The sequence below is a fragment of the Taudactylus pleione genome, unplaced genomic scaffold (genome assembly GCF_031769625.1).
Source record: "Taudactylus pleione unplaced genomic scaffold, aTauple2 ptg000201l, whole genome shotgun sequence".
Classification (NCBI taxonomy): domain Eukaryota; kingdom Metazoa; phylum Chordata; class Amphibia; order Anura; family Myobatrachidae; genus Taudactylus; species Taudactylus pleione.
In genome coordinates, this window is record NW_028284603.1 from 27,134,934 (window position 1) to 27,162,742 (window position 27,809).

Consider the following 27,809-nt stretch of genomic DNA (forward strand, 5'->3'; position numbering starts at 1 on the left):
AGAGACATGAGACATGGGGGGTGATGCTTAGACCAGGGCTCAACAAATCCCGGGAGGCCAGGTCGCCATGGCTACCAGATTTTGCTGCCTGGCTACCAGATTTTGCAGTGAGGGAGGAAGCAGATACTCATCAGCTCCAGCGGAGATTAGTGCCTATAGTATTGCGGTGATCATATCATGCACAAGAGTGCATGTGCTGAGTGTCGCCTGCGGTGACTGCTGTGTCTGTGTCCGTTCCGGCCTGTGCTGACGACTCCTCTCCATCCTGGCCTGCTCTGATCCCTGCTGTCTCTCCCAGTCTACGCTGACCCTCCTGTACGTCTCGGCTGTCTACTGTCTCCTATCTCCGGCTGCATAGAACTCTCCGGTAGTAGGGTCTATGCGTGGCCAGGGATGGCGGAGCGGCTTCAGAGGGATAGTGGTGTGACCACGAGGGGAGGGGGTTTTTCTTGTACTTTCTGGCACCGTTGTTTTATATGAAATGTGGTCCGTTATTACTGGAGGGTGGAGCAGGAGAGATGTGCAGAGCAGTGAGAGGGCCTCCATTTTACTATATCCATTCAACTGTGACCATTTTGTGGACTAGTATAGTGTGTATAACAGTTGCATAAAACACAGAGCTGTGCTCATTACTCCCTCCTGTAATTTTTTTTGGGGGGCGGTGGTCTGGCTCCTACAATTTCATCCTGGCTCCTAGATTTTAGAAAAATTTGTCAAGCCCTGACTTAGACACATGGGGGGATGAGGCTGAGGGACACAGGGGGGAATGAGGATGAGAGACACAGGGGTGAGGCTGAGAAATACGAAGGTGGGGGCTGATGCTGAGAGACACGGGGTGATGAGGCTGATGGACATGGGGTTGAGGCTGGGAGACACGGAAAAGGGATGAGGCTGAGAGACACAGGTGGGGGATGAGGCTGAGAAACACAGGATAGATGATGCTGAAGATAAAGAAGACACAGAGATGTAGCACGAGTGACACAGCAGGGATGGCGCTAAAGGGGAACAGAAGAGAATAGGCTAGAGAGATACAAAAGGTATGAGCCTAAAGATTAACACAGGAGGGATAAGCCGATGGGCGACTGGCCTGTACCTACCAGGGAGGGATGGAGGACCCAAAAACATGAGTGTGCTGGGCCCCAGAATGATTATGGCTGCGGACGGAAAAACAGTGGGCAGACCAACTCAGATGCATGTACAATAATAAATCAAAACTTTACTGAAAAAGTGGTACAATAATGAGTGTCTGCAGGCAACAGTGAAACATGGTGGAAGTTCCTTGCAAGTTTGGGGCTGCATTTCAGCAAATTAAGTTGGGGATTTGGTCAGAATTAATAGGGTCCTCAATACAGGCAGGTACTTATCCATCACGCAATACACTCAGGGAGGCGTCTTATTGGCTCCAAATGTATTCTGCAGCAGGACAACGACCTCAAACATACAGCCAATGTCATTAAGATCTATCTTCAGCATAAAGAAGAACAAAGAGTCCTGGAAGTGATGATATGGCCCCCACAGAATCCTGATCTCAACATCATCAAGTCTGTCTGGGATTACATGTAGAGACAGAAGGATTTCAGCAAGCCTACATCCACAGAAGATCCGTGGTTAGTTCTCCAAGATGTTTGGCACAACCTCCCTGCCGAGTTCCTTCAAAAACTGTGTGCAAGCGTACCTACAAGAATTGAAAAATTGATGCTGTTTTGAAGACAAAGGATGGCCACACCAAATATTAATAATAATAATTTTATTTATATAGCGCTTTTCTCCCATAGGACTCAAATTCGCTTTATATTAATTTGAGTTAGATTTCTCTTCTGTTCATTCACTTTGCATTTTGTTAGTTGACAAAAATAAACTTCTATTTTTGAAAGCATTCTTACTTTGCAGCATTTTTTCCACATCTGCCTAAAACGTCTGCACATTACTACAGTAAATACTATATATTACACAAGCAAAATTGCAATTTCAGACCCTGTGCATTGCAATATGGTTGGTCCAGGTGTAAATCTAACTACCAAATAGTTCACCTGGATTTGCTAGGTAGTCTAAAATGTGGCCCCCATAGTGTAAATGGTCAGTCATCACCATCACCCCACAGCACCGGCAACAAGAAAAGAGAAAAACATACTACATGTACTGTAAGTCATGTTCAGAAAGTAAAGCAATGGAATGTAAAGACAGAATATGCTAGCACTATATAAGCAAGCTTTAACAAAATAAATAATTAAGTAATGATCACAAATGAGTCAATTTATAACCTAAGGTGTCCAGCTGTGACCCCCCTAACCACCTTCCCCCCCGCGCGCCCCCTCCTACCACACACTGCTTGTTTGGAGATTTGTACTGTGATTATTATTCTGTTTCATCAATGTGTTTTGCACATACAGTAATATACTTTTGTATAACTCTCTATTAGTAGTAAATTACAATTGTGCCCATGTGTATTGTGGGTGCACTACTTTCTGGGACTTGTTACTCTAGGCTAGTAAATTACCTAGGAGGTACACACATGCTTAACGTAATAGTCCACCCTAGCCCAGACATTATCCAGAAAATACATCTTTTGAGACATGAAACACATTTAAAACAAAATTACACATGTTTATTTTGTGGCATGTGCTAGTATCTATGGCAATTTGAGGCTAAAAGTCCAGACTTTTTGCCTGCTGGACTTTTCGCCTCCTTCGCCTGTTTTCCAGGCGGAAAAGTATTGCGAGCATGCCCGCTATTCCTCGTATTCAATTTCTAAGTAGGCGAAATCGGGAACCGGCGAAACTTTAATCAGCAAAAAAATACGGGAATTTTCGGGAAATAATTATAGGACCCCCCTAAAGATGTCCAGACCTGGGGGATCACTATGGGTGTCCCCATTTTTGCCTGCAGAAGAAAGTCGTTTTTTTTAAATAGCCGCGGCAGGTGCATAAATGCGGCTTGGAAGAAGGTGATGCAGAAGAGCATTTAGAAGTTTTTTGGGGGGGAAAAATAACTATGGCCATCAAATTTGGGGTACTTGAAAATGGGTGCAAGCATATTTTTAAGTCCCTTAAATGATTTAAAAAAAATTCAGAAAAAGTGCACCTGCCAATACTCCCACAATGAAGAAAACACCTGCCGCATATAAGGGAACCCCTCTGGACTCCATTCCGCAAATTTAGAAGTGTGTTCCCTATTTATTTTTTTAAACCCCAAAATTTAAAGTATTTTTTTGGGGGTGTCCCTATTTTTCTTTTAAAAAACTCTTTTTAACACAGATTATTTTTAGGGACCATTCCCAGGGGTGCAGGCTATTTTTTTTTTAAGCCTGCACCCCTAAATCCCAATTCTGCACTTTTCTTCGCCTGCTAAAGGCAAGCAAAAATGATCCCCGTTTTTTTTACATTGATTTTTTGCACCGGCGAAAAGTCAATGACATTGAATACGGGGATATTGGAAATTGGCGAAAATTACATCATCGGCGATAAATTCTCGCCGATAATGGACTTTTCGCCCCATATTGAATATGAAACTATGACTAAGTACAAGAATGCTGGGATTTTCAGACTAGGGGGAAGATTAAATTAGTCACGGTAATTTATTGCAGGATAATTAATCGCCGTGGGCAATTTAATTAGCACCCCATAACAGGGATTTCTTTTCGGAGACCCGAAAAGAAATCCCTGATAATTGTGCTGTTATCGAGTAATAACAGCCAGATAACACATGATCCGTGAACTTTTCATGGATTCAGTGTGTTACCGCCCGTCAACACGTTCATTTAACGGGCACAGCTATCGGGCGAATTTGGGAGGCTAATTAAATAGTCCGGGGCGTAAAAGCCTGCGGCTACCTCCAATTATTACCCACAGTAATTTACAGCGGGTACATGAATTCCCCCCTAGATATCTTTGCATTCTAAAGCGAGGATACATTCAGTCCCTATAACATTAAAGCGAAAAGGGAATGCTTTTTTGGACAGCTCTGTTGTTAATATTCCCCAATCACATCAAAGTTATGTTGACTGAGAGTACAGTGCCTTAGAACACTTCTATGCAAGTGTGTTGTCGCTTTAGAATGACTTTTGCTGCTTAGTAAGAAGATTGCGGCAATCTAAAACCTCAGTGTGACCCTGTCCCTAATTTTAAAATAAGGACCCTCAGTGTCCTGAAATCCTCAAATAATTTCTTAGTTATTTAACTATTTTAGTGATTCATACAGTCTACTGTTTACGGCAGGGCTGCCACCAGGAAAATTGGGATAGTGTTAATTAACAGGGCAGAAGCACAACAGAAACATAATAGAACTGTTGTAAAACCTAGATTAAAGAAAAAATATACATTCTATATACAGCATTTTAAAAAGAAACAGTACTTTTGTTTTGCTACACAAGGCATAACTTATAAAAGTACAAAAAAAGTTGACATAAACATAATTCTACAATTAAGTCTAGCGGTGATAATCCTTGTGAGCATTTTGCTTTCTAAAGGCATAAAAACATATTTACCAAAATAGAAAGATATGTTTATATAAGCATTATTTTATTTTTATTACATTTCCGAAAACAAATGCTTGCAGTTTAAAAATTGGCTTACTCATTCCAAATGAAAAACAAAAATAAGGTAAATACGCAAATATTTAACAAAATTCTATAGTACAGAAAGATGTATTAAAACTTTACAAAATTATATTCTCTATTGCAATTTTACTGGAATAAGCTTTAATTGCATCATAAACAGAATTAGGCAATATTTACCGATACAATAAGACAATGTTCTTAAAAACACAAACTCAAAATATTAATATATATCCACAGTACATTAGAATAATGGATTTTGTAGGTCACATACAAGTATAGAATCGTCATTGATAACATAATTTTCCAAATACATCTGCATTTTGATGTAAACTATGCCTTAAAATGACGACAAAAAACTTTTTTAGAAAGTAAACACTGTCATCTAGAAATATATAACTGAGCTATCAAGATTCACGAAACTAACAAGCCAGAGCATGAGCCGAACATCACTGTAATACGGAAAAGTATTTAAAGATCTATGTACTGTAGTTTCCCGTACATCACAAATCAAGTTGGCACTATAGGAGATTAATAAATGACTTACAAAAGGTAATATAACAGAGTTAATTAATAACTGCTAAAGAATGAGAATTTACAACATGGAGTTAAGTGTATTAAAGACATTCAACTGACTAAATAGAAATAGGCATACTCATATTGCTTTCTTTTTAATGCAACAACTATAAAGTTATTAAAACAAATGTACAAAAGAAAACATAGAATCAGCAGATAGCTGATCCAATATGGTGTTTGCAAAATTATTGAGATAAAATAAAAATTAGGTACAATACCTGAGTGAGATTCTACATTTGGTTTCCTTTTAAAAAGGTGAACTCCAAAATGTTTCATTAGTCTTTGTTTCCTTTATTCTGTAACCAACATAAGACAGAATGAATGGTTAGATGACTGCAGGTTATGGGAAATTCACGGTAACTAATACAGGTACAGTGACAGAACGGGGGGGCGGAGGTAGGACCGCAAGTCTACTGACAGCGGCCAAAAGATAAGGAGCATATAATTCTAATTCAACAGGACCCATGATAATGTAAAAGGAATTGAGAAATTAAATACTGTATGCTAGCATTTTCCAAACTGGGTGCCACAGTGCACTTATAGGGTTGCCGCGCCGGACCTTTTTTATTATCAGAATAATAGCCAAGTCTCTGGGGCCATGTGGTTCTCCAGATTTTGTGAGAACCGAATTAGGGAAGGGACGGGTGGTGGTGACAAAAACAAAGCAGCAGCTCCAGTGCTTCCTTCGTGCTGCTCTTTAGTGAGACTCAGGGGTCAGAAGAGCATGTGCAGAGCACTGATTGGTGGAGCTCAGCATATGCTCCTCTGACCCCAGCAGAGAGTGGGACTACAGCGCCAGTATGGAGGAAGGAGCTGCTGGTTACACATCGAGGTGAGAGGTACCTTAGTGAGTCTGTCTGTCTAACTGTGTCTATGTGTGACCCTCTCTGCCACTATGTACGCATGTATGAAGGGGTCTAAGTGTGACCCTCCCTGCCTGTATGTATATGTCTATGTGTGACCATCACTGCCTGTATGTATGTATGTATGTATGTATGTGTCTATGTATGACCATGCCTGTATATATGTATGTGTGTGTTACCATGCCTGAATGTATGTATGTGTCTATGTGACCCTCCCTGCCTCTATGTACACATGTATGAATGGGTCTATGTTTGACCCTGCCTGTATATATGTATGTGCCTGTATGTATGTATGTATGTATGTATGTCTGTGTCTATGTATGACCCCCCTGCTGTATATATGTGTCTAGGTGTGACCCTCCCTGTCTGTATGTATGTATGTATGAATGTATCTATGTGTGTATGTGTGACCCTGCCTGTATATATGTATGTGTGTTACCATGCCTGTATGTGTATGTATGTATGTGTGTGTGTGTCACACTCCCTGTCAGTATGTATATGTCTATGTGTGATCCTCCCTGCCTCTATGTACGCATGTATGTATGGGTCTATGTGTTGTCGAAGTCAAATAATTTAGTATGATCGTTTGCAATTATTATCTGACGATCTAGTCGTCTGTTGTCTAATAAAGGGTAAATCGGACGCTACTTTGCGTCGGCGCAATCCAATGCGCACAATTGCGAACCCACCACACACATACACTGATTCACATAGCGCACGCACATAGTCTTATATGCTTACACATAGACACTAGTTTGTGTAACCACATGCGTACACATAGACGCCCACATGTGTCCCCACATACATACATATGAACATTTCCTACATTAATGCACAGATGCACATACGCGAACGCATATGTATATAATGGTTCCTAGTTACAATAAGTTAATAAAGAAAGTTAATAAAGATCTTTTTAACAAGTAATTATGATGAGATATGTACTTAAATAAGATCTAAGGTTTAGAACATAGTAGACATGTCATGTTTGGTATTATATTAAATCACTGTTCATTTGCAGATCTCCGGTTCTATCGGCAAGGAGATCGCATCATGCGTTGCAAGTTACGAACTATAGAGAGTTATTGGTTAGCATGTTAACATTTTGTATGTAGTGTCTGTAGCCAGTTTAACCAGTTCTGTGACCCTCACTGCCTGCATGTATGTGTCTATATATGACCCTGCCTACCTGCATGTATGTATGTATGTGTCACCCTGTCTGTACATGCATATGTATGTGTCTATGTGTGACCCTGTCTACCTGCATGTATAGTTCTATGTATGACCCCGCCTGTATGTATATATGTATGACCCTGTATGTATGTATGTACTGTATGTATGTGTTTATGTGTGACACTGCCCAGTGGCGTAAGTTCATCCCAGATGCCCGGAGGCAAGTTATAATTTGGTGCCCCCCCCTGTCAAAGCAACTGACACTGTTATGTTGCAATTCGTATGCAGACAGGCTATAGATAGACGAAGGCAGAACTGACGGTCTGACATGGAGCTCTCCACTAGTGTATGGTGGCTTCTCAGGTGCCGGGAAGGGGTGCCATGTATTGGGCGGCCGTGACGGTACACTCCGGGTACATAGTTACAGCCCTAAGTGGGGTGAATATGTTGTGGACAATGGAGGATGTGCCCCTTCAGAGCTGGAGCCCGGCGGCAGGTGCCTCCATTGTCTCCCATAGTTCTGCCCCTGACACTACCTGTATGTATATGTCTTATGAATACATAGGACGTTAATATTGTAAGAGAACCTCACTTGATTTTGCTATTATTACATTAAATTAGTGTGAGAATTTCCAACGGAACCTCAAAGCTAATTGAAATTCTCCCTGCGCCTAGGGGTGCTGCAAAACAATTCTGAGACAGTAAGGGTGTCAGGAACCAAGAAAGTTTGGGAACCATTGCTGTATGTCAAATATTATCCAGGCAGGAAAGCAAGAAAGTTTTGACACCAATCAATTTATTCTGCAACACAAGTTACAATTTGGAACTTCCTTTTCAATTCCTGTTTTAATTTCCTGTTTTTACATTTAATGTTTCTAAAGCAACCACATTCTTTGAGTTTTTGCAATAGTTATCTTTTTGTATTATTATTTTGAATACCAACCAACTTGCAAATATGACTCCCTCAAGGTTACATATCAGAACAGCAAAACAAAAAGAAAAACATTTTTAAATAAAATGCATTAAGCAAAACAATCTATGCTAACAACAACTACTTAACAAAATATATTTGTTATTGATAGAAAATAAATAAAATTATAGAACATGAACAGTGCACTAGATACGTTCTAGTCTATGGGGTCGATTCAATTACCTGCAAATTGCGGACGCAATGTTCTGAAATGTGAACCAGTGAACCTAACATCGCCAAAAAGTGTTCACGCCCATAGCAGTTCATACAAAAATCATGGGTGCCTTATATGGTAAATAAACATGCAAGTCGCACCCGTATTCACAGGTAACTGAATAGATCCCTATATATTATCTTGTGTATTAATATTTCCAAGCAGCCTGAATTGAACAATAATAATAACAAACAAAATCTTATATAGCATAGTAAAGCATAAAATATAGTAAGATATAATAAGTACAACATAAAATAAGGTATATTTTATAACTTTAAACATACAGACCCATAAGCACCAACATTTTAATGTTTTACTTACACCAGTTATGATGTCAATAAAACTGAGCCTTAAACAAGAATCTGAGTTGCTAGCAAAGCAAAAAAGCAAATAACTTTGTACCTTGGTACAACCATGCTGCACTAGAGCGCCTGATTCAGATGTAGGGGCTTATGTTATAGGGTGCGATGTGGTGCCGCTGCGGGAACTCCTGCAAGGCTTCCTGTATTTTTAAAGGGGCAATCATTTTAAAGGCAAAACCAATGCCCCAGTTTCCAGGAACGCAACCTGGCACTGCCCCACCCCCAAACGTCTGCAGCCTGTCAATCAGACTACGACACAGGGCACTGCGACTATGATCGCAGGACCCGTTGTGTACATGCGTAGAACGGTTCCTGCGCTTGCTCCACATTATCGGATAAGTACGTAAACTAAAACAATGAGATTTACAAAAATTTAGATTTGAGAGGGGCGTGTCCAAACCAACTTTAAGTTGCTCCTCTCCAGGAGAAGCCCAGAGAGGAGATGCAGCTGACCACTTAGGTGGTGGGGCGGGGCTCTTCACGTCACTAGGCCCCGCCCCCAGCACAACAAAATGTCATGAATAGAGAGTCCGTGTGGAGGGGACGGAACTAAAATGACGCACATCGCGTTATTTTAGCCTCGCCCCCTCCATACGAACACTGTATTATATCCCATCCTGCCAATTTTACTAGGAAGTGGGCAGGGTGTGGGAAATTCTTCCAGGGGAGCGGGGAACTACCCGGAAAATCTCCCACACCTTCCGGCAGAGTAGTCAAGTATAGTCCAAATTCAAATATAAATTGCAGTGTAAAGAAAAAAAGCTGTCCAGCATTTGCGGGCTACATGCAAAAGCAGTCAGTGTTTACCCTGCATGCAAAAATATAAATAAATGTATTTACACTCCTTGCATTGCAACATGGTGCAAAGTCACCTTGCTTTTATTGCTTTGCTCCCAACTTTGTATTGTATTGTATTTATCACTAAAACAGAATTTAAATGAAACAAACCAATAAAAATTACATCCAAAAAAGAACTATACAAATACCTTAATACTTTCTATATTGAAATGAAATACAGTATATAGCTGCTAAACATAAACTACTAGTTTCCATCAACATCCTTTCTGTCTAGCATGACATGGCAATTAAACTACAGTAGTTTCCCCTGCAAGACACTAGTTTAATAAGAATGTTAGTTACTGTACTTTTGCTTTTTGTTTTTCTCACCAAAAGAAAAATGTAAAAGTTAATAAACATTTAGAGATCAGTTGTGCATGCTCTATGAGGACCACCCTAAAAATGATTATTAGAATCCCCAGTAATTTATTGTTTTAAATTTTCGATTCGAAGAACAGATCGATTTTACTTAAAAAAATAAAAATCTATACTCTTTATCGCAGTCAAAATTGCAGTGTACTTGGGGCCTGATTCAAAGATGGTCGCTATTCCGAAGTTTACGCAACTGGCCAATGTTTTGTCTACTGTGCATGCGTCTGTGCCACACTGCGCCCGTGCAGCGATGGTCTTGCAATGGCGGTCACAGTGAGGATATATTCGCAAAGTGATTGACAGGCAGGAATCGTTTGTGGGCGGCGAGAGGGAGTGGCGAGTCCTGTGGATAAATAGGCTAGCTTCATATAACCAATGGTACAAAACAGTAGGCAGTCAGTGTTGCTGGAAGCTCTCTGTCTGCTGTGTACATGTGTGATGTCTTCTGCACAGGTAGGAGCATCAAATTATTCACCTCAGCATAACATAAATTGATCAGCCACCCCCACTCATGCTGCAGCTGATGAACAGAGGAGGAGAGATCAGCATAGAAGCATAATCAGGAGGGTAAGTACATACCCAAAATTTCTATCTGTCCTGTGCACAATAGTCTGTAAGAGCCTGATGCTGTTCTTATCCTGTTTTTTGAGGTGCTGTTTATTCTGGTGAGACATGGGTTACAAGTGAATAAGGGGTGCATCGGGTGGACAATATTGCATTTGAGAATGCACAATAGATGGATGAACAACGCTTATGACTAGTAACTTTGAAATTAATCAATGGGGTAGGTGATGAGCTCACACAATAAATCAAATATTATATATATAAACACAATAAGGCAAATCTCCTGGTATACAATATAATAATGTTGGTATAGTACACATGTGTATGACTCTAAACGGCTTGGTTGGATAAGAAATAGCTATTTATTGCTGCAATTTCATACAAAATAAATAATGTAGAATATAAAAATACAAATCATCCAAATACTTAATATTCAATTCCATATAACAATAATATAAACATAAAACAAATATATAAAAAAGAAAGGAATAAATCCAAATGTAAAAAACATATCAAAACAATATATAAATGATGAGCATGGAGAAAATGATGGTATAAATGAATGGATGAATGTGATTATTACAAAAATGAATGCTAAAATAAGCAATAACCATTGGTAAGTCTCAGGACCTCATTCAGAGTCGGTCGAAGCGGCCGCACGGTCGTACGGAAAAAGGGTCCGAATATGCAAATGATTCCCTCGCAAGTTGCATCCCTAAGTTCGGATCGGTAGTTGGCCGACCAAGGGGAGGAAGCGGTCGGAAGACAAAAAAACATGCCCCCTTCTCGTACGCATTGCACGTCATCTCCGGGCATATAAGGATTAATCGAGACCATCGGGAACCATCGGAACTGGTCGTAGAGCTTAAGGTTGACCATACCCTCTCTTAAGCTCTACGATCATGTCAGTGTAAAAACCTCCCATGTCACATGTGCCATGACGCTACTTTGTTAATTATGCACTCCCATAATCCGTATGCACTCCCATAAAACGCCGTTCACATAATGAGGCACGCCTGCGTTCGGATCTCCACTCCCCCGTTTTCAAGCACCTTCCCCTGTTACCACCCACAAACGCCTCCATCTGTCACTCAAACTACCGACCTGGCTGTGTTCAAGGAGAGAGAAATTTCTGATCGTAGCGGCTACTTTTGCGCACGCGCATTGTGAACTTTACGCATGCGCAGTGTAGTGAACATCGGTGGCGTACGACGGTGCGGACGCAATGACCGACTCTGAATGAGGTCCTCAGTTCCAAGGGGGCAATCGACTTAAAGTGAAATAAAACTCAGTCACTGGTCTCAATAAAGTGATCTGGAATAATATCCAGCTTGTAGGTATTTACCAGACTTGTGTAGAAAAGTCACATCCCGATGAACATGCAGGAGTAGCTGCACTGGCGAGCTTGAATGAATAAAGCATAAGACTGGAATGAAGTAACATGAATGGTGCCGGTCCTGAAACTATCCATATGAGATCCTAATGTTAGAGTAGTCGATGTCAGTGGGCTGCTAGACGCGTTTCCCTGTGGAATGTCCCACAGCTTCCTCAGTAGCAAGAAGAATATTGCATTTGAGGTTATGCTCAACCAGGGTCTAATTCAGAGATGAACGCAATGATGATTCCGTACACAGATAAAGCGATTATTTGCCATTGCACATGCATATAAGTCACACTGAATGTGCACTGCGATCGCATTGCGATTATGGGCGCACATATGAATACACCACACAGTGATTGACAGGTTGTCAGTCACTAATTAGAGGTCCCAGGGAGGACTCCAAGGGTGGTATTCAATAGTATCGCCCTCTTAAGCGTCCGACAGGAGCTATTCAATTGTTGCTCCTGTCGGGCAGGATCAGCTGCCAGCGCTCCATTTCAGCTTGTAGCCCCAAGAGGGTGTGAGCTGAAATGGGCGAAAAGTGACCTGTTTGGGCGCCCAAACGACACTTTTCGTGATCACACCCAGCACTTTGGTCGGGGGTAGCCGATTCACGCGGCTAAATCCGACCACTTTGGGCGTGAAAAGCAGTAACAATTGAATAGCGGCCCTTGATCTCCCGTCACTTTAGACGGGAGATCCGGACCACGAAAACAATTGAATACCGCCCCAAGTAAGCTGGCTCTCAATTTGGATGTATTTCTGTATGTTCCTTTACCATGAGGCCTTACAATAGACAATTACATGGCCCACAGTGAATACTGTTATCATGCAGTGTAGGGACCACCAGTAGCAGAGAAGCTGTAAAGTTGGCCTGGTGGCTTACCATGTATTTGCAAATGCATTCAACAAATATCTTTTCACATATTATTGCAGGTACAATTTAGTGTGCTGGGGGACACCCCCCTTTCTGTTTTTTTTTCTTTTGTTAAGTTTGACCCATTCCTTTTATGCACCTGAAGAGTATTAACAAATTGATTTGAGCAGCTTCCACTTGTTATGTTAGCGTTTGGGGGTGGTAACAGGAGTGTGATCAGAAAAACGCGTGTCTGTACGTTTATACGCCGTTTCGTGGGTGTGCATAAGTTAGCATGAGAGCCCTCTGCCTGAGAGGAGAGCTTCCAAGTCTGCGGCAAGTCAGATCTGCCACGAGGGTAAGATGGCCGCTCTATGTGCGTCGATGTTACCGATATTTACGCAGGTATGCATCGTCACAGACAGGTAAGAAGGCAGCAGTGGGCATCTTTATGCTCGGATGGTCTTTGCAAACATTAGCATATATTTTTGCAGCTGCGTTGCGTACAAAAACGCAGCTGCGATCTCATTAGCGTCCATCTCTGAATTAGGCTCCTAAAGTGGTGCTGGACTATAAGTTCTGCTGGACATTAATTTTGCAGGATAAGGAGTTTGGTGCTGGACTCTATTTCCCTGCTGGACTTGACTGTTCTGCGGGACTTTATAGCAAAGCTTTGTAATCTGCATTACTGAGGACATCGAGTGACTATACCAGCAACCAATTACATGCAGTGCAAGTGATTATTGCCATTAGTATATCATTACTTCATCCACTAATGTAATTAAATCATGTGAGTGTAGCGAAATCAGGAAGGAACACATTCCCTGTTTTGTACCAGATAGGTTATATAAAGGTAGCCTCATCATTCACAGGAATCTATTTGAGCGCTCTATTTATTGTGTTGATTTTATATATACTGTGTATGGGGTTAGGACCCAAGACATCCGCTAAGTCATTAGCATATTTTCGCAAGTCACCTGCATATGGAATTGCAGTCGCTACAAGATTTGCATCCATCTCTGTATCAGGTCCTTATTTCCAAGCTTGCAATACATCCACATCTGCGGCCAACTTGCGTGCAATTGCGAATCAGCCCCTATGTGCACACATAACCATATTGCATAGGAATTCATATTGATCTCACCTTGAAGCACTACAGCACACTATTATTAAGTAATGTTAACTATATTTGATTATAATTGGTAAATACTTGTCTTTAAATACTTCTCTTCAATAATGATCTTAGGAAGCCTTGAGAATAAAGCCTCACACATGAGCATACCATGCGGCTCGATGAGAGAATCATGATCAACGTTCATGACACATTGTCAGGAGAATTCTTTCACTGCAATGTCCAGTAAGAAAGGAAAGGGCTGCTAGGGGGTTTGAGTCTTTATTTGGCCTACCAAGGTTTCTTGTGGACTCACTATTCTACACTTAGCAACATCTGTATACTCTGTTGTACAGCATCATTTTTTAATTAGTGTTCACCATATGAAAGGTGACACTTAGGAGGTGATTAAATTCTTAGTAAAATATTTAGATATTCATTTGCTTCGTGCAACAGCCATTATTTCCCGTGATAATGCCATCGGTTATCCACGTTAAGCTGCAGCTGATATCAGAATCAGTAGTGGTCAGCTATGGTTCTCTTCTCCTACCGGTCAGGTTCAGGTACATTGATGACAACCACTGGCTTAAAAAGGCTGACGATAGGTAGATATAAAAATACAGTATATATCATTTTATATTTTATTAATATATATTTATATTTGTCCAGGTCTGGTCTAGAATGGATAAACAACAACAACAAAAATAATAATAATAATAATAATAAATAACAGAGAAAAGGTATAAATGTAATATACCCTAAACTCACCAAATATCAGATAAAGGGTCTAATTCAGAGAGGCATGCAGTGGCCATAGCGGCTGCGTCTTTTTTGCGGTGCCTAGGCAGCGATAATATGCAAATGCTGGTTTCAGTCATCCCTTTGTGTACTAGCATGCGCCGGGGTGTGCAAGCCCTGAGCCGCCCGTGCACACTGCAACACCGCCGGTGGTTCTGAACAATCCCCCATCAGCCTATGGCAGGTACAGTGTATCCGTCTATACATGGCCTCTGTGGCTGCGACTCTGCATCTGAGAACGCAGCTGCTTTCACTAACACAGCCGCGACGCTCCCATAACACGCCCACAAGACAGATTTTATTGTGTTATCTTCAGATCGCCTCCCAGCCACCACCCAGGTTTTCCCTCGCCAACGTTGATACTAGTGGTCCGGTACAGAACAGCGCATTTGTGCGTACACACAGGGTGACACATGCATTGTAGGAGTTTCCAGAATATTTAGCACAAGCGCGGTAGCAAATAATCGCAAACTACATGAACATCAGCAATGTGTGCACTTAGTGTTCACCCAAAGTGGCAGTAAAGTGAAACTGATGAGGAACCACACATTAAATGGTTTATGATAAAAGCTTAAGATACTGTGACGGGGACCATTGTGTTGCAAAGTGTCTTCCTGTGGTTAACAAATGTATAATAACATTTCTGCTTAACCAGAAGCTGATTGAAGAGTTTGTTGCTCCGAGTGTTGTTGTCACTATAGTTTTATCTCAGAGGCGGTAATGGGAGCGCACAAGTCTCCTCAAGTACTAACAGCAGGAAGCCAGTATACAGTACAGCTTTTTAGGTGTTTGTGTCTGCATATTTTTATGCCAAATTATACACACAACCCAGCTGGTGTAGTGGTTAGCATTACTGCTTTAGAGCACTGAGGTCTTAGGTTCGATTTCCACTAAATCCCTAGCTGCGTGGAGTTTGTATGTTCTGGGTTCCTTCCACAATCCAAAAACATACAGAGAGGTTAATTGGATTCTGACAAAAAAATTAACCCTAGTGTATATATGTGTGTGCACTGTATATGTGGTGGGGAATATACTGTAGATTGTAAGCTCCACTAGGCAGGGACTAATGTGAATGGGCAAATATTCTCTGTAAAGCGATGCAGAATATGTGTGCGCTATAGAAATAACTGGTGATAGATAGATAGATAGATAGATAGATAGATAGATAGATAGATAGATAGATAGATAGATAGATAGATAGATAGATAGAATACTTGGCAATATGATCAACACTGTCACCTTGCATAAAGTACATTGGCATGGATTCACCGTGAGGGCTAACCACCCAAGCATGGTAGAGTATCTGTTCAATGATATCTTCCACATTTCTGCTGCTTAACCAGAAGTTGATTAAACAGTTTGTTGCTCCGAGTTTTATAGATTTATCTCAGAGACGGTAATGGTCATAGTGAGATATAGTAGGTGCTGCTCCTATACCACAGTATCAAGAGTCCCTCCATCCTAGTCATCATATTTCTCTCTTAGGACCAATACAACGCCCAGGTAATGTGCTGGGTCAGTGTTCAGCTGTACAACCTACGTTGAGAAGAGATTACGGGGAAGATGTAGCAAACCTTTGAAAGAGAACAGGTGGCCATTACAGCCAATCAATTTCTAGCTTTACATTATCTAGTACATTTTATAAAATAATATCTAGAATCTGATTGGTTACAATGGTCAGCACCTAAGTGTCCTCTTTAGAAAGCAGCTGCGAAAATATGCTAATAGTCCAAAGCCTACCTGAGCATAAGGATGCCCACCGCTGCCTTCTCATATGCTTACAATGTAAATATTGGTAATATCGACGCACATCGAGCGGCCGTCTTGCTCTTGTAGCAGGTGTGACCAGCCGCAGACTCGGCACTCTCCTGACACACAGAGGGCTCTCATGCTGCGTAGGAGATCACAAGGGCTAATTTATGCACACCCATGTAACAGCGTCCAAACAGTCAGAGACGGCTGCAGTTTTGTGACCACCACTAAAAGTTGACTATCTGTCGCTCACTTTGTGAATTAATCCTCGGTGTGACCATAAGAGCAAAGCAAGACTTATACTCATGCACACTGGCAAACAATCGCTCGATCTGTGTAAATATCGCCATTGTGTCCATCTCTGAATCAGGCCCTCAGTATTTACACTCCCAAAAATGTTTTGACACAAATGATCTAAGATTACTAGGTAGAGCTTAATATGCTGGTGTGATGTGCAAAGGAGGAACACACAAAGATTTGGTGCTGCTTTGTAGGCTGCAATGGGTTGGGTATGAAATACCGGCCGTCGGGTACCTGCTGGCGTCGGGATTTCGTTACCTATCTTTAGTCTCGGTTCGGGCTTCCGATGATGAGATTCTGACGGTCGGCATACTAACTACATCTCGGCCTCAATATTTAAACTTTAAAAACAGTCAATAAAGGTCCAACAAACAGAAATGCATCCCCACTAAACATTCAGTCGGGTGTGGTTCAAAATGTCGCCAGTTTAAAGGTCAATTTTCAGAAGGTTGACCCCGGAAGGTTAACTGGTTCTAAATGTCAACAGTAAAAAGGTTGACATGGTCATTAGGTCAACAGGGTTAAATGATTGACATGGTCAAAAGGTCGATATTTAACATGTCGACCAATGCTTACACCTAACCCTATACCCAACCATAAAAATCATGAAAAAACGATGTGTCATTATATTAGTTTCGACATGTTAAATGCCCTTTTGACTGTGTCGACCTAATGACCATGTCAACCTTTTTAATGTCGACATTCAAAATGTGTCAACAATCTGGGGTTGACATTTTTATTGTCTTCCAATCGTTGTTCTTTGCAAATTTTATGAGAATATTATTATTGTTTATAGTAGAGGGTTTGATGTATCAGGCAGTGTAAATAGTGGAGAAGTTGACCATAGCAATCAATCAGCATCCACCAATCCTTTTATAGATTGTACTTGATAAATCCTACCTCAAAGCGGATTGGTTGCTATGGGCAACTTCTCAACTGATCCACTTCTCTACTCTTTTCACTGTTTGATACATTGATCCTTGCAATTCATGCAGCGCTGTACAGAGAATATATATCATTCATATCAGCCCCCGCCCCATTGATGCTTACACTGTAACGGTAGTTGTTCTCCTAGTCTCTGTTCTTGGACCTCTCCTATTCTCCCTCTTTAGGTGAACTCATCAGCTCTTTTGGCCTCTAATATCATCTCTATGGCAATGATACTCAGCTCTACCTACAGTGTACCTGGTGTTAACCACATATGGTATGCAATGCCCCTTTAAGTTTTTCTTAATAAAATATACTTTTATCTTCAATATCCACACCATCTGCTTCCATACCTACTTTTGTTTGATGCTGTTCATATATATCACCATGAGGAATTTGGTCGTATAAAATAAAGATGCGTACACACTGGGCGATTAAAGTGGACGACTGAACGATAACGATATCGTTATCGTTCAGTCATCCACTTTATCGTCCATTTTTAACACCAAAACGATGAACGATAACGACAATGCGCATTCCCGTGGGTCGTTCGTCATTATCGTTCATCGGGTAAACATGCAGGCCAACCTGACGATATCATCAGGTTGCTGCATGTTGGGGAATGGGGGAGAGAGCCCGGCGCTGAACGATATCGTTAATGATATCGTTCAGCGGGTGTGCTCAATGTCATGAACGACATTGAGCACACCCTGCAGGGGACACACTAGACGATATCGCTCAGGGAGCATATCGTTTAGTGTGTACGCTCCTTATGACTTTGGAGGAAGATAAAAAGAAACCTTTATGTGTATACATCATATTGCTAACAAGTAAGCATACATGTAAGCATTCTTACTGTATGGTGGACTGTTTGCACACTAGGTGCCTTCTAAGGAAGTTGGATACAATAACGATAAAGATATTCTTGGATGAGGACTAATTCACCACTTTCTGTAGAATTTAACACAAAGTGTGTAAATGAGTTTGGACTCTAAACCTTATCACACCATTAAATATTTGTTTATGTTTTTTACATATTGGAAACAACATTTGGAAGAAGTTCTACATCTGAAGGATTTCTGGAAACATCCATAGCGCGAATATTGTAAGGCCGTTCTTTTCTGTATCTACCTTTTCTCCCCTGACCTCTCCCCCACTCCCTCACTCGTATCTCCAACTCTCTCTGCTATTTCATCCTGGATGTCCCAGCGCTTTCTTAAACTTCACATCTATATAGGAAAAAATTCTGAAGTACCCTGGGCACAATTGACACAAAATAGCAGCTGACTGAAAAATCAATAGATAGTACCCTTCACTACAATCTTGATTAGCAAAATAAATAATATGGTGATAATTCAGAGTACGCTGGTGTCACACAAATAAAACAGTATACTTTCCTTAAAGTCATACACACTGGATCTTGTGTGTAAATTAAATTCCTCTGAATAGATGATTTTTCATAACATGAAAAAGATCATGCAGAAATATGGTGCAGTACGTCACACACTATTTTATTTCACACAACTTCCAATATGTACAATGAGAGTGAACTAGTAATCATAAACATATACTAGTCTCCAATAAATAACCAATATGACAAAAATCCACATGGCTTAGAAAGTAGGAGAATTACCAGAAGTCTCCTTGAAAAGGGCCTGTAGTTTGTAATCTGATGGAGGTCTCCGGAAACCTCATCCACAGTCCTTGTCCAAGCCAATCTCCGGGTATCCCCTGTCACACTGGGCAAACGCGCTTCGAGGGACAACAGCTCCCTTCCTTAAGGCAGTGACACTTTGCTCCAAAGGATTCTCTTATATACCCTTAGTCTAATGAACTTCCAGGTCTTAGGTCACAGACATTAACAGGGTCTTAAAACTTTATAAAAATACATCATACTTAATTTATAGGACTAAAACAATTATCTTCCATCTTCTCCTTAAGTTCGGGTCTCAAATTAATCAAGAATAAAGTCTCAAATGTTTTAAGAGAATTTTCACTGGACTGGAAGTACGTCATAACTACTTCTGGTTTCGGCACGCGCTGGTATTTTCGATAAGTACAGTCCGCTTCCCCAATCTCTCTTTTAGTGGGGCTTGTCTCCTCTTGTCTTCAGGTTACCCCAAACATCTTCCCCAACTGTGGGCTCCTGGGTCAGGGGCAGCACAGCTGGCCCGAGGTACTTTCGGTTTTCGCGGCCATCTTGTATGTGGAAGGGATACTTCTTTGTTTTTTCTATGGACAAGTGGCCATTTATAATGGGGCAACTTGCCATGGTCAATGTAAAAGATCATAATGCTTGCTGCCATCTTTAAAATGGGGCAATAGCCATATGTAATAAGAAAGAAAACATATCTGTAATTGATTCATAAATAAATAGTAAAATCCAGTCAGGGCATTAATATATGGATAAAATTCATGTATAGATACAATTCATACATCAAAATGCAAAGTGATGAGCAGCAAATGAGAATAAATATATATAGTGCAAATGCATAATAACAAGTGCAAATGCATAATAATACCCCTATATAAAATTAAAATTGATCATAACAACATCCCAAAGTGCATAAAAAAAGGAACGGTGTACCATGAAAAGTGTTTCACATTCCCGATATAAAAATACTGATATTAATAAACTAAAAAAACTAAAAGATTCAGCGGATAACGGATTAAGGAAGAGATAAATATACTCCAGACTTTGGTACAACCATTTCAAGAACTCCCGGAATATATAAAGATAGAGAAGGATATTGAATACAAAATTATGAAAAACACGAGAGATATTATCAAGAATAAACTAAAAAAAATTTAAAAGGGATCACGAATTCTATAAAGATGGAAAAGGCGACATATTTAGGGAAGCTACCAATGATGGATCAACATATTCTATAGAAGACACAGTGGTAGAAGAAGAGGACTCTATAATTATAACAGAAAATACACAATTACCAACTTGTTCAAATAAGGAATATGATGGAATACACAAGCATGAAGGAAGATCTAAAAGGGACGCTCTCAACTCGTCATATAAGTAAAGAAAGAGACAAAGGAAATTGAGTGGGATCCCTCAGAATAAACATCAACAAAACAAGGAAAAATTATAACAATAAGTATGAAGCACGTCGGATCAGCTGGACGTTTGAAGAACCTATCTATAGGAGTATACATATGGGAATGAGGAGGAAACCACAATGGAAAAAGGAGGAGAACAAGTGATGGTTGGCTGACTAGATATGATTATAATGAGAATGACCATAATTATATGAATATAAAATATGGGAACTGGAGAACAGGCCAAAGGAGAAATCCCTCCCCATATAGAGAAGATAGATATCCTCAGAGAGAGGAGGAAAACACCCCTTTTTTAGACAGGGGTCGAAAATTCAGGAGGAGATGGTGAAAAAAGAAAGAACAAGGGGAAAAAGATGGGGGAGAAAGAAAAAGAAGAAGAAAAAAAAGAAGAAAAAGAATGAAGATGACCCTAATAAGAATGGAAATATGCCAAATAACCAAATAGGAGAAGTAAATCAAAATCAAGGAAAATTTTAACCTCAGCAAAAGTCCTTTATTGGGAGATGAAGAGAAATTACTCTTAAAAGAATTAAAGTTTTCCCTTAGTAATGACATCAACCAATTCAATACATTTGTGGATGTGGAAAACTTTTTGAGGAAATTGACTATGAAAAAATAATTTCAAGAACAGGAACAAGAAAAAAACAACAATAATTCAAGAAAGAGAAGAAAATAGTTCAAAAAGCGCTGTCATATCACTGATATTAATAAAAAATGTTTTAAAAATATTTTTTAAATATTACATACAATAATAACAACATAAAACATAGGTAAAAAAATCATATATCACTTATAACCAATAATCCATCATGATTGATAGCCATATACAATAAAAATGAAAAAAAGAAAAAGGAAAAAACCCTTGGATTGTCTGTTATTCAATGATTCTATCTTGTTAGTAGTAACAATTACTTTTTTGTATCCACTTATATAAACAGATTGTATCCACAGTATTTCTTTTAATTGGTTACGTTTTAGTAGTGCTTCATAGAAAAAAATGTCCAAAAGACTGAAAAGTACTGAGAATCTCCAGTTAATAATATTTAAGCTCTTTTTTGCTTTATCTGGAAAAACAGCATGTGGGAGATATTTGAGTGTTCATTCCCAATTTGCATAACTAGTATTGCTAAAGGTGGCCAAACATAATTGCAATCTGCCAATTTATGGCGAAGTCCCGTTTCTCCCACAGTTTTACACTCAAACTATAGGACTTGTAGGTAGTGAGAATATCAATAATCCCTGCTGCCACTTTACGTTCATATCATAAGTGGTGAACAACTGCGGATTGTTGGGAGGCAGTGGTGGATATTAAACATGAATTTGTTCTCACCGCCGTTGATTTCCCTTTGGTGATCTGAATCACACTCGGCAGGAATATTAGACCACCGCTGCTCTCCGTCTGTGGCTTAGACTGTGGGAAGCCCTGAGGAGTGTTGTCGGTGTTGACCAGTCAGCACTTTCCAGTTAGGGGACACACAGTAAAAACAAGTCTCTACGGGTTTCTCCTGAGGAAGCCGCTGAAATGATTGGAGGCGGAGAAACGCCTCCAATGTCGGCAGCGCTTGGGGCTGCCCAGCGTGTCCGTAAGTGCCGGGCAGGCCCCCAAGAGTGATGAAAAGGGGACACGTCTTATAGACACACTCCCTTTTCAATGGCCATGCCTGCGTTTCGGGCGCGTGGCGAAGGTGCGCGTGCGGAAATGCCATCTCTAGCTACGGTGCCCTGCCTGCCGCCAGAGCTAGAGTGAACACTGGATAGTGTATCCTTAGGCAAAAAAAATCAATTACAAAGTAGCACTCATCAGTATGTGTTCATCACAGAATATACCAGACATCATAGAAAAATAGAATCAATTTTCAAAAGGCATTGGCATCTTCTGTTAAAGGATCCGATATTAAGAAAGATGATTCCGATTAAACCTCCATTTATATATAGGAAAGCTCCCAATCTGAAGAAAAAGTTAACGAGAAGCACTTTGACCACAGAAAGTACACACCCCATTAGGAATAAGGGATTTTTTAGGTGCTGAAGCTGCCTTGCGTGTAAAGAGGTTAAAAGTTCATCTACTAAATATATGGACTTTGTAATTAATGGGCAGACACATAAGATAAATTAATTTATGACATGTCACACTACTAATGTGATTTAGTTTATAGAGTGCAGCTGCCACTTGGTACACGTAGGTAGAACCAGCAGAGCCTTGAAGACTAGACTTGGGGACTATCTACGGAATATCAGGAAAGAGGTCACTACACATTCTCTCTCCAATCATTTTAAAGAGGTCCATAGTTGTTCAACGAAAAGGAATCATACATTTTATGGCAATAGAGAATGTAAAAGATACATGGGAAAACAGAGATGAAGAAACGAGACTGGCCAAGAGGGAAATGAATTGGATATTCAAATTAAAAACATTATCCATAAGAGGGCTAAATTTAGACTTTGAGCTGAAATGGTTTCTGTAGGGGTCCATAAAAATGAATAACCCCCACCATACCACTATATCCGCTGAACCTTTTAGTTTTTTAGTTTATTAATATTAGTATTTTTATATCGGGAATGTGAGACCCTTTTCATCGGACACCCCTCCTTTTTTATGCACTATGGGATGTTGTTGTGATCAATTTTAATTTTATATAGGGGTATTATTATGCATTTGCACTTCATATATTTATTCTCATTTGGTGCTCATCACTTTGCACTTTGATGTATGAATTTTATCTATTTTACTATTTATTTATGAATAGATTACAGATATGTTTTCTTTTTTATTACATATGGCTATTGCCCCGTTTTAAAGATGGCAGCAAGCATTATGATCTTCTACATTGAACATGGCAATTTGCCCTATTATAAATGGCCGCTTTTCCACAGAAAAGACATAGAAAATGTCCCTTCCACACACAAGATGGCCGCGAACAACGTTTGGTGTAGCCTGGGGAAAATAGGAGACAAGCCCCACTAAAAGAGAGATCGGGGAAGCGGACTGTACTTATCGACAATACCAGCGTGTGCTGAAACCGGATGTAGTTATGACGTGCGGCAAAAAGTCTCTTAAAACATTTGAGACTTTATTCTTGGTTAATTTGTGACCCGAACTTAAGGAGAAGATGGAAGATAATTGTCTAATAAAAGTCCTATAAATTAAGTATGATGTGTTTTTATAACGTTTTAAGACCCTGTTAATGTCTGTGACCCATGACCTGGAAGTTCATTAGACCAAGGGTATATTTTCTTTGGAGCAAAGTCACACTGCCTTGAGGAAGGGAGCTGTTGTCTCTCAAAACGCGATGGCCCAGTGTGATAGGGGATACCCGGAGATTCGCTTGGACAAGGACTGTGGATGAGGTTTCCAGAGACCTCCATTAGATTACAAACTACAGGCCCTTTTCAAGTAGATTTATAGTAATTATCCTACTTTCTAACCCATGTGGATTTTTTTCATATTGTTTTATTTATTGGAGACTAGTATATGTTTATGATTACTAGTTCACTCTCATTGTACATATTGGAAGTTGTTTGAAATAAAACATACTACACCATATTTCTGCATGATCTTTTGTTTTTCATGTCATGATAAATCATCTATTCCGAGGAATTTCATTTACACACAAGATCCAGTGTGTATGACTTTATTTATTTATTTATTTATTACCAGTTATTTATATAGTGCACACATATTCCGCAGCGCTTTACAGAGAGTCCCATTCACATCAGTCCCTGCCCAATCTAGCTCCTCCCTTTCCTTCAAACCACACATTCAGTACCTTTCATAGCGTTCCCGCTTCTTTCACGGGGTGCTTCGCCCTGCCCCTTTTTTAAAAGTCAAATGTGCCCTGCCCCTTTGCCAGCACTCTGCTGTCCTCCCAGTGACCTTTTACAGGATCGCCATGCTGGCTGCAGAGCTGTCTCAGCTCACTACAGCTGCTTGGCTCCCCCGGCGAGGAGAGTTTGGGGGCAGCCCAGCATCTCCGTGAGTGCTCAGTACACCCCTCACAGTGATGAAATGGGGGCACATCCCAAGGACACGCCCCCTTTTCTAGTGACCATCCTGCCCCCTGGCCACCCCAGAAGGAACACTGCTTTCGCAGCCCTGCTGTTTCCATCTCAAAATTATATGCAGGATCAGATCTTTTCTCACCCTGGATGCTACTAAGACCCTCATTCACACACTGGTTATCTCCATATTGGACTACTGTAACCTCCTCCTATCTGGCATCCCTGACTACCATCTCTCTGCACTCCAATCTGTCCTCCATGCTACTGCTTGGCTCCTCTTCCTTGTTACAACTCACGGATGGATAGTGGATGCTAGACCATATTTTGGGATTGGCGAGACCCAGTACTGAGGCGCGGTCTAACATGTCAAGAGTATTCACCAGGGATCCCCGCAAGGAGGTTTGGACTTACCTGCGTCCGACACGGAGGTCGCAGCCCTCAGATATGGTTCCCTATTACAGGTGCTGCTGTACTCTGGATAGGAGTGGAGTACGATGAAAACGTACAACGTAGTCGACAAGCCGGGTCAGAACCAAAAGACGGTACCAGGGAGCAGATGTATGCAGGTCACGGAGGATAGCCAAGGTCAAAACCTGAATACCAAGCGCAGTACAAGGGAATAGACAAATTCAGGTCACAAACAAAGCCAAGGTCAGGAAGGAGCAGTAGTAATCACTTGGGAACGCTGGAGTATGGTTTGGGAGCCTATACTCTGGCACAGGAGTGTCCTCAGGAACCCCTTATATAGGAGACTTGAATTTGGCGCCCATGTGACGTCAACTATGGTATGCCTGGCTGAGCAGCCTGCGCGGCCCTATGGGAGCTACGGCCGCTATCCGGAAGAAAAAGGCAGGACTGCACCACAGCATGCCCCAAACGGCTGCAGGGAGGGAGAGCCGGCTGGACACTGAACCTCCCGCCTGCTGCCTCATAGGATACCAGCGCTGCCGGACCGTATGTAGATGCCGGGATCCGGCACGCTGTAACATTTCTCTACAAATATTCTACAACTGTCTCCCCTCTTCTACAAGTCCTACACTGTCTCTCCTTCCCCTTTAGAACCCAATTCAAACTTCTCACACTCACTTATAAAGCCCTCATTTCCCTTCACACACCTGGCCGCTCACTTTGCTCCACAAATGCATACCGCCTCTTCTGCCAACTGATTACTTTCTCCCACTCCTGTCTCCAAGATTTTGCCCGTGCTGCTCCCAACTGTACCTCTTTAATTCTCCACCTCTCTAATAATCTTCAAATGGGCTCTTAAGACCCACGTCTTCATCAAAGCCTTCAGCTCTCATCCTAACCCACTGCTCCATGATTCTTCCTCACTGTCTACCCCATCTGTGTCACCCATGTCTGTCTGCTCCTCCTTTTTAGAATGTGAACTCTCATGAGCAGGGCCCTTTTCCCTCATGTGTTTCTCCTTCCCTTATTCATAGTCTCAATTACTCCAAACTCCCCACAAAGGCACCTAACACTTGATTGTTGATCGCTATTTCAGCGAAGTTTATAAACCATTTCCCTGTCCTGCACTGTTTGGTAATGTTAACAACTGTTTTCTTGCTTGCTCATTTGCTTTGCAATGCACTGTGGAACCCTTGTGGCACCATATAAATAAATGATGATAATAATAATAATAATAATAATAATAATAATAATAGAAATATCCATAATATTGGAATACATATGGACTAATTATGTATATAGGTTCTATTTTATCATTTGCATTACTTACTGCTTTTTATATGTCATTAAGTAACTGCATATGTTTTAAGGTTTATTCTAATTGGCTGTTTTGGTATGTTCATTACAAGTATTATACATGTTTTAAAGGTTTTTTAAGCATATATGTTTACATCCATATGACTCTATTTACATACTTTTTTGAGTGTGGGAGGAAACCAGAGTACCCGGAGGAAACCCACTCAAGCACAGGGAGAATATACAAACTCCACACAGTTAGGGCCGTAGTGGGAATCGAACGCATGACCTTAGTGCTGTCAGGCAGTAATGCTAACCATTACACCGTCTGTGCTGCCCATCTTCTTTATTCTCCTCCTTCTCTTGCTTGCACTGTAGCCCTGCCATCATGCCTGCTATACTCACTGTTTCCACAGTAAAAGGCACACAGAAGTTTCCTATGCGTGCCTCTCTCCTCATTCCTCCAAAGTGTGCCTCTCACCCCTATCATTCCCCAAGTGTGTCTCTGGGGTGCACCCTGCAGCTCTTACAGCCTCCCCCCCTCCCCCCCTCGGTCAGAGCTGTAATTACCGAGGCAGCTTGTCCTGCCCCCTCTGCATGACGTCATGCTCTCCGGGAGGCGTGGCCGGCAGAGGCACAGAAAAGGCCTGTTACGGCCCTAGGATTAGGCATCCATAGGTAGTTATATGTGGAACACATGAACAGGGCACACAAGCAAAAATCAAGACTTCATTTTATGAGGTGAGACATTTACATGAGATTACAGAGGTACTGAAAAGGGACTTTCCTTGGTTAGCAGGTTGCCACAGACTCTTATTCTCACCACAAAAGGACTTGATTTTTACATTTGATTGGGAAGTATTCTATCACCCTATACTTGTAATGGAACAGAATTTGATGCAGATGTATTTATAGCTGCAGAAATAACCATGTCATGTAAACACAAACACAAAAGTGCCATATAATAAAAACAGTCCACAGCAATTTACCCTATCCAACTAGGGGCCTGATTCACTACGGATCACACAGCTGTTATAGACGCCCAAAACCAGCATAGAGACGCCCACTACCGCTTTCGCACATCTGTAATACTTTGCAATCCTGCGTATATATCGGGAACATCGGACCCTCACGCACAATTACAGCAGGTCTGACCTTACTCAGAAATTGCGAACCTCGTCACTCGCAGTAAGTACACAAGCTGCGTATGCCGTCGCAGTGGCTAATTTATGCACGCCCAAATAACGGAGTTCAAGCGGACAGGCACGCCTGCGTTTCTTCGACCACTCCCGTCACCACCCCCAAACGCTGACCTGACGTTACTTACTCTGCGATGGTTTTGTATGTGCGTAGGCGAACGCAGTGTGATCGCAATGCTAACTTGCACACATGCCCTGCGGTGCATACGCATGCACAGTATGCAATA

At 41.0% G+C, this 27,809-nt stretch overlaps 1 protein-coding gene across 1 annotated transcript in view; it reads right to left on the bottom strand.

Annotated features, from left to right (window-relative positions):
• Positions 1 to 27,809, bottom strand: part of TRERF1 (transcriptional regulating factor 1) — a 164,340-nt gene that overhangs the window by 115,305 nt on the left and 21,226 nt on the right. Inside the window, exon 2 of the mRNA XM_088477531.1 lies at positions 5,347 to 5,424. The gene's annotated coding sequence lies outside the window, so the exon portion shown is untranslated. The remainder of the gene's footprint in view (positions 1 to 5,346; positions 5,425 to 27,809) is intronic.